General features: G+C 39.9%; 1 long non-coding RNA gene across 1 annotated transcript; it reads left to right on the forward strand.

Annotated features, from left to right (window-relative positions):
• Nucleotides 1-5: 5 nt before the first annotated feature.
• Nucleotides 6-3,781, forward strand: LOC143268360 (uncharacterized). The gene is made up of 3 exons (XR_013044216.1): nucleotides 6-346; nucleotides 2,376-2,506; nucleotides 3,550-3,781. It is a non-coding gene; the product is annotated as an uncharacterized LOC143268360 (long non-coding RNA).
• The last annotated feature ends 4,750 nt before the right edge of the window (nucleotides 3,782-8,531 follow it).

An 8,531-nucleotide genomic window follows, 5' to 3' on the forward strand; every position in this document is an offset into this window, starting at 1 on the left:
TTAACATTTTAGACTGTAAACTGATCTGAGCACAGTTTAATTTGGGAATAGATGGGGAAATCATTTCTGATCACACCCTAACTGACAAATATTCTGGTCTGAAATTTACCATAACATTTTACTGTTTTTAATTTTTTTGTGATCTAGGACTGGAAATGACTTCAGCTGCGTAGTAACAAATTTCAGGCACTGACTCAGTATTTCCCCTTTCTCATTTTGTTCTACAAAATGAAGGGAATAAGAAATGAGTTGTTGCAAAGGAAAACATACTAGGAACCAACAATTTTCCTGGGGTTTGAGAAAGTTAAAAGAGTACATCCGTGGTATATTCATGTGTCAAAGTCAGGTAAGGTGATTTGACAGCACCCATTGTGTATTCTTGACAACATGGAAAGGGACATAGGGTGCCTCTAGGCTCTCTGTCACCCAGAGAATTAGAATTCCCATAGCTTAAATTCCACCGAGGCACCGAGGAAAAGAGAACCTCCAAATATATCAACATTTAATAAAACCAGCCTGTTAAGCAGGTGTCTACAGCTAGAGGCTGGCTGAGCATTTTTATACAATATAATATAAATAACAGAGAGACGCTTGTCTTAAATTTCTTTTCTGGTGTGGACTGCAAAATGGGCATTTTTTATAGTTTTTCTTTTTCTGGATAACGATATGAAAGGTATTTGTTAAATTGGAAATATCAGATGGGGCAATACCCATAATCACTGAAAAGAGCTGATTTCCAGGAAAATAGACCCAAGTCTGGTAAGAGAATTAGGAGAAGGTATTCCTTAGGGAAGTGAGTACGGAGGGAACACAAGGAATACAGACCAAAGGTGGACTTGAGCTCAGAGGACAGCTCTGGTCATGTGATAAACTGGTTCAGAGACAAAGACAGAGGGCTGTGCAAGAAGAGATGTGCAGAAAGTCAGTTTGGGAAGGGATATATTTTAACTTATCAACCTTAATTTGAATATATATATATTGTTGAATATACAAATTATTGAATATATATATGTTCAAGTTGTTGAATGAGCTAGGACCAGAAATGACTTTAGCTGTGTAGTAACAAGTTTTAAGGAATTGACTCAGTGTTCCCCCTTTCTCATTTTGTTCTACAAGATGAAGGAAATAAGAAATGAGTTGTTAAGAAGTTGAATGTTTAAGAGTTTGACACAGTAATTCTATTCTGAAGATTTGATGCTAGAGAATCCTGAATACAGAAAATTCACATCATTGTATTTTAAATTTTTATTTTCTTTAAGGTGAGGCCTTTTAATGTTGTCCAGGCTGTTCTCAAACTCTTGACTCAAGTGATTTCTGGCTCTGGCCTCAGCCTCATGAATAGCTGTGACCACAAAAATTCACCCACACTGCCAACTACATATTCTATTTTAGCATACCATAAGTTGAGCAACCACCAAGACATCCAACCATAATTGAGAAAATCTTATCATTGACTCCGCTAAATTCTGCACACACTTTGAAAATAATACTTCAAAGAATGTATAACAAAAGTATTTATCATATAGGATTACAGATGGAAAATAGGAAATTGAATATAGAGTGATTGTTATTCCGAAATTCGTTAACATCTGGGTGGGGAACAAATCAGACTGTTAATTTGTTTTGGTAATTGGAGTTAACTAAAACATGTTTTTAAAATATGTGTATGTGTGTTTTGTCTACATGTATGTGCACTATGAGGCCAGAAGAGGGCATCAGAGGTCTTGAAACTTGAGTTATAGATGGTTGTCAGCATCCATGTAGGTGCTGGGAATTGAACCCAGGTCCTCTGGAAGAGCAGTGAGTACTCTTAATAACGGAGCTGTCTCTCCAGCCACTAGTGATTAACTTTTTGGTGGTCTATATTTTCCAGATTTTTTTTTAAAAAAAATAAGCCAAGGTTAGTTCTGCAATGGAAATCATTTAATTATCAGCATAATGACTATCCCAAGTTATGCTAAATCCCAAGGTGTGATAGGTATCTCTTTCTTTCCTCTGAAAGTCTTGGCTTTAATGAAAGACAACAATCCTAGAGTGAAAAGGAATCTTTTGGTTCGAGGATCACACACACACAAAGCAGTGGGATCATTTTATTAACTCAACTAGCTACGTTCAGCCAGGAGAAAAATGGAAATGCAGTTGAGTTTTGGTGGGAGTCATTATATATTCAGAATAATTTCTCAAAAGTTTGGCCAAAAATTAGTCAGAAAGGCCCTGCTCTAAAAGGTAACATCGGGACACTTGAGTCATGTGTCATCCTGAAGTCCAATCCTGGCTAATCCTGATGGTAAGCAGAAGAGAGGTTATAACTACCATAATTGGATTTTGTTAGGCTAGGAGACAGAAATAGAGATGGATCTATTTTCTTCCCTTAGAGATTTGACATTTTAAAAGATATCCCTGCCAGCGGAGAATTTGGTGAAGGCTGCTCTTTTGCAGTGGAAATCTTAAAGCATGCTGCGTGATGATTCATCTGAGGGTGCCTGCCTATTTAAATGAAGACAAGGTATCATTTTAATGCTGAAAAGAGACTAGGAGTGCTTGCGAATATTTGGTTGAAAAGCATTTATACTCTTAAGTTAAACTGTTCTTTTCAGTACTCATGGATGGATCTAGTTGCCATTGCAATGATAACATGGAGGGTATGGTGGTCTTGGGGATTAATCAGAGCTTTGTCCCTTAACGCAACACCTTGGGAAACATCCTCTATCTCTTTCAGCTTCAATTTGTATATCTATAAAAGCAATACTGAGCGGACACCATGCTAAACACTTTATATGTACCCTCACATTTAATGCTCACACTGACTCCGTAACAAGAATAAATAAAGCTCTATAAAGGCAGCAGCAGGGACATCCCATAATATAGAGAGGCACAGAAAATGGTGCCTTTCCCTTGACAACCACAGTTCTGGACCACCACCTGATTGTGAAAGAGTGAATGGTTAGAGCACATTACCGGCCAGTTTGCTTAGCCATTTGGACAAATTTCTAACCATTTGAGCCAAAGAAGATTCTGATGGTATGCAAAGTTATCCAGAGAGTGAAGGAGTAAGAAAGGAAAACCACAAAAGTCCACAGAAGCTAAGTAAAGAAGCAGCTCATGGATCTTGGCATTTATGCCTCAACCCTGCTGGGGTCCTTCTTTGAAACCACATAGAAACACCAGACTTTCCTTTGAGAAGGTAATAGAGCTAGAGAATTGTTACCCTAGTACATTAGTTTTCTCCTGGTTATTGTCTGTGGTTGACTGAGAAATTGTTCGTGCTGTAAAAGGGATCAGGCTGGTGACCTGTAGGGAGGAGAGAAGACACTGGCTATCAGGTTTTCACCGGAAAAAGAGGGTCACCCAGTGGAAACAAGGCTGAGTTTCTTTACTTTGAGGAGCTGGCATCTGTGGAAGTGCATGCCTTGCACAGACTCAGCAGATTACAGCTCATCTTTGGATGCACACGAGGCCTTAGATGCACAGAGGAGCCATTTCACAAACGGTTCTAGTTGTTCAAAACAAAGCATCACACACATAAAACCTGATGCCTCTTGCCTCCAGCTCTGCAGCCCAGCCAAGACCCAGTGGGGAAGCACTAGGCACGGGCTCATTAAAAAGAGAACATCGGTGGAGAGGCAGCAGAAGAGAAGTTGAACAGAACTTAGCGAAGCATCCAAAGACAAATGGATCAAGAGACCTAGCAGAACCCATGGTGGGGCCACCAGACAATGGATTTCCCCTCCAGGGAATGCAGTGGCCTAAGAATTCAGCCATGCAATAAATATTGAGAGAACCAGACAGATCACTATTCTGATAGCTGTGGCTCTCAAAGCCTAAAAATCCCATGTCTAAGTTATGTTTAAGTAAATGTGGAAAGTAATTTTCAAAGTTTTTCCTAGGAAGAGGTTCAAATATGAAACCCATTATGCTGATCTCTCAGCAAACTATCACAAACAGCAGGATAGGCTGAGGAGTTGGGAAATGGGTAAGGGGAGATATAGGTCCTGGAGAGCAAGGATGAAGATGAGAAGGTCTTAGGAGTCTAATTATTTCTGCAATTCTACAAAGCAAGTTCATATGTAAACAGACAATTCTAATCACGTCTGATAAGTGCCACCACATAGTGAAGATGAGAGGGATTTACCAAGGCAGAGGGGATAGTTTATGAGAGCATTCGGTTGTTTGAGCTCTTTTTCAAATTTAGAAGGATAATATCATTAATATTTACTCTGGGGATGTGGGATCCAGGCATCAGCCTGGAACTGAAGAAGGTATCATATGTCACTTGCTATATCCAAATATCTCAAACACACAGAAAAAGAGAAAGCAGGCTACACAATAGCTCTTTGGAAGTGAGACTCCAGCATACCAGCAATGAAGGCTGAGCAAGGCACTATGTAGTATTATGTCCCATGGATGCAAAATGAATCTACAACCACTTAGTTATGATTCTTCTTTTCTTAATATATTCTAAAAATGGTTTCTATTCATATATTTCCAAAAAATTAAAATATTTTTAATGGAAAGGAGTTGATCCCATATTGACCCAGGAATGTAGACTGAGAAGGCACAGGGAAGCTGGAAAGGGATATTTGAGAGAGCATTTCTTCCTATCTGGAGTCAAGAGCACACGCTCACACGCATGCATGCATGCACACGCAGAGAGAGAGAGAGAGAGAGAGAGAGAGAGAGAGAGAGAGAGAGAGAAAGACAGAGACAGACAGACAGACAGACAGACAGTTTTTCTCCATAGAAAAGTACTCTTCTCTCCAAAGGCTGTCCCAAGACCACTTGCCCTTGCTCAGCTAAGCCCACTTGCTTTGATGTTGCTCAGAAGAAAAAAGCTCTTTGCTGACTACAAGAGGATATTTCCTCCATTTTTCATAACTTGCATCCTCACGTAGTGAATGCTGGAGTTGTATTCCAGTGAGCTGTCTGGAGTATCAGGACTGGGCTTTTGAACAACCATCAGACACAGTGAGCATCTGTGTATAGAACAGCCCGGTTACGCCGTAAGGTCATGCCGGTCCTATGATCTATAACATGAGAGCAAATACAAGCATAGGCCAACACCCTAGAGATCTGGGGTAGCAGTGCAAAGCACCCTCCTATCACTCTCTACTGACATCCTGAGCTGGAAGAGCCCAAGGACCTATGCTGTACAGTAGGAAGAACTGAGATGGGATCTTACGATATTAACTAAAAAACAAGACAAACTTAATAAACTCCATCTTATAGGAATTTTTCCCTCCAGTAAACTTTAGGTCTGTATTTTCCCTGCACTTTATTATTTAGATACTGAGGTTTGGGATGCCCTAAATATTGGATAAAAATGGTGCTGTAGCATGAATCTTAAAAGGTCTTATTAATAAAAAACAAACCTGAAGCCAGGTATTGGGGTGAACACTGGAAGATCAGAGATGCAGAACAGGCCGCAACTAACCTCACCTTGCCAACTTCTCAACTGATCCTGTTTCCTCAAACTGGAAGCTTCTAAGTCCTCATCCAAATGGATCTCAGCTGAACTGCTGCTCAAAAGCCTAAAAGCTTAGCTAGATCTATCTAGTTCCTGGTTTTCATGCCTTATATATCTTTCTGCTTTCTGCCATCACTTCCTGTGATTAAAGGTGTGAGTCACCATGCCTGGCTGTTTCCAGTGTGGCCTTGAACTCACAGAGATCCAGACGGATCCCTGCCTTTGGAATGCTAAGATTAAAGGTGTGTGTGCCACCATTTTCTGGCCTCTGTATCTAGTGGCTGTTCTGTTCTCTGACCCCAGATAAATTTATTAGGATGCAAGATATATTGGGGAACACAATATCACCACATGGTGCTTATAAAAGTTCAATTGCTAAACATTTGTGTAAATATATTAAATTTGAAAATGAGTTGAAACCAACTCTTTTCCCTCAAAAATGTTCACAGAATTGAAATGTAATATTAGTGGTTAGGACAAAGGTATATTATTAAAGCAACAGATTATATAGAAAATATCACTAAGCGAACATTGAGAAAAACTTGAAATCAACTAAGTGTCTTGGAGACCTCAAGTAGAAGAAGGCCAAGATTGTTTATGAGTGAGTCAATAATTTTAAACTGCTTTCCACAAACATAGAATGCCCATGAGCCATCGAGGCATGTTATAAAAGGCAGGAAAGGATTCCGTGGGGTCCTGGGTAGGACACAATAATATGAATTTCTAACATGGTTGGTTTTAATAACACTCTGAGTAGCAAAGGCCTAAATTTAGGACTGGTTTATGCATCTATACCATTGCACCCATTTGCCGTGGCATCCTGAGAATGTGACTGTGCATATGACAAGGATCTTCCATAGCATGATGCTTTATGGGGTGCTAATAAAAGAATCAGTAGGATATTGTACCTGGGAATTGTTGCTTGAAAATTCTGGGATTGGGTTCAAGTTCTATGCATCTCTTCACTCTGTGACCCTGAGTGAATCATTTAACCTCTTTTTTTTTTTACACTCTGTGTCCTTAGTTTATGAAATGTTGAGAGCAATATCTTGAGGCATTTATTAAATAAAATGGGAGTAGCTAAATCATTTAATCTTCACAAGAGCCCTAAAACTAAATACCACCGTTACTAGAACCTCATCGATCATGTGCGGGATTTGTAGAAAATAGCCAAGATGTAGTTGAAAACTGTATTATGAAGTTCATGAAGAATGTGGCTGAACATACAGAATAATTCACATCTCTACAGGTCAACCAGAGTGTGTGGGCTTCTTTATACTGTCCAGCTCTTCATGTTCCGGTTGGTCTAGTAATCATCACTTCAGGTCCTTTGTCATCAAGTGTTCCAATCCTGGCAACTTAGTCCCTCCCAGAACAGGAAAAAAAAAAGAAAAAGAAACCAACAGCAATGCACATGTGTCTGTTCCCCATGCTACATACAAATGAGCGCAAACTCAGGAGCTTAAAACAGCACCCATGTGTCAGCTCACAGGACTTGGGACAAAAGTCCTGGCATGGTGGGTTGTCTGCTCTAGTTTCCCAGGCTGCAAAGTGCTGGCTGTGCCATATCACTTTCTGCAGGTCAGAAGCACGAACCCACTTTAGGCTCATTCAAGTTGTTTGGAGGGGCACTTGGCAACAGGGCTCCTGTAACTACTGGACTGAAGACCTCATTTTGATGTGGGCTCTTTGGCAGAGATTTCCCTCAGCTCCCAAAGAACGCTCTTTCTTTGCTGTGTGGCTCCTTCCCATAAGCTCTTTCATATTTTAAATAATCTTGGGAGAAAAATCTCCATTTCTTTAAACATCTAAAAATTATTTTAGATTATAATATAATTACATCATTTCTCTCTTCCCCTTCCTCTTCAATCCCTAAATACATTCTAAATATTTGTCCTTAAACTCACAGATAAGTATAGTTAGTACTCAACCCTCATTGAGGAATATCTTCTTTGCAACAGATGAAGACCATTACAGAATACCACAGTCAATCCAAATGCAGAGAATAGAGCCCAATCATAACAGATAATCTACAGCATAACTACTGAACCCAGAGCTCAGGACTCAGGGAACATTTCAGAAGAGGGGGTGGAAAGATGCTAAAAGTAAGGTGATCCGAGAGTTTGCTGTGAGAGTGTCTTCTAAGAAGTTCACCTTTTGGAAAACTCTCCAGGTTAGGACTGCTTTCAAGAAGATAATCATCCAATTTTTTAAATGTGTCAGAGAACATCATTTCTAAGGTTTTTTTTGTTGTTTTTTTTTTTTAACAAGGGGTGGAAGTGCAATGAAAGATGTGTTCTAGAGATGAATGTCTAAATTGTGGAAGATAATTATTTCACAAAACAAATACCGTGACTTCCAAAAGTTGTTAATAATTAAAGCTAATACTGCAGGAAATGTATAGAGAGCAAAATATAGTAGGCAAAGAATCATGGGAGGAAAGCAACATCAAAACCTCACAGCTCCTGTCTAAGACAGAACACCGTTTTATTTATGGCTCAATCTCTAAGACCAAAGACTTCTATTTACATAGTCTGAACAGAGCCAGAGAGCATAGGGCTGTTGGTGACATCCTTCTTGTTCAATGAGGAAGAAGAGAACTATGATAGAGCTTACTAGAAACCCATTACAGCCGACATCTCTGAGGTGTTGTCTGTACTCAGCAGCCGACCAGCTGTGCAGATTTGATTGATCAGGGCAGCCTGAAGGGAGCTAGTACCGGTGTGAAGTTTTCAGGGTACCAGCAGGCTGCTTCTATCACCGGACACCTCACTTTTTATGCTTCCTGGGCTACCAGAGGAGGAGTTTGGGATCGAGTAATGGCAGAGTTTTAAAAAGCATTGAAAACCTTGTCTGAAAGAGCTGGAAAACAGGGGAAGCAGGCAAACACAGAAGGAATTTGAGTATTAAGAAAGCAAACACGTAGGGTGAGTTCTGCGCTCATGGTGTTTCTCACCAAGGCTTTTGGAGCTTTTTGGTGTGCGGTGGTGAACATTCTTGCGAAAAGCTGGAGATTTGCTGGCTTAGAGTAAACAAGAACATAGTCTCAGAAAGGATGGACATGGAC

Source organism: Peromyscus maniculatus, chromosome 13 (genome assembly GCF_049852395.1).
Source record: "Peromyscus maniculatus bairdii isolate BWxNUB_F1_BW_parent chromosome 13, HU_Pman_BW_mat_3.1, whole genome shotgun sequence".
Lineage (NCBI taxonomy): Eukaryota > Metazoa > Chordata > Mammalia > Rodentia > Cricetidae > Peromyscus > Peromyscus maniculatus.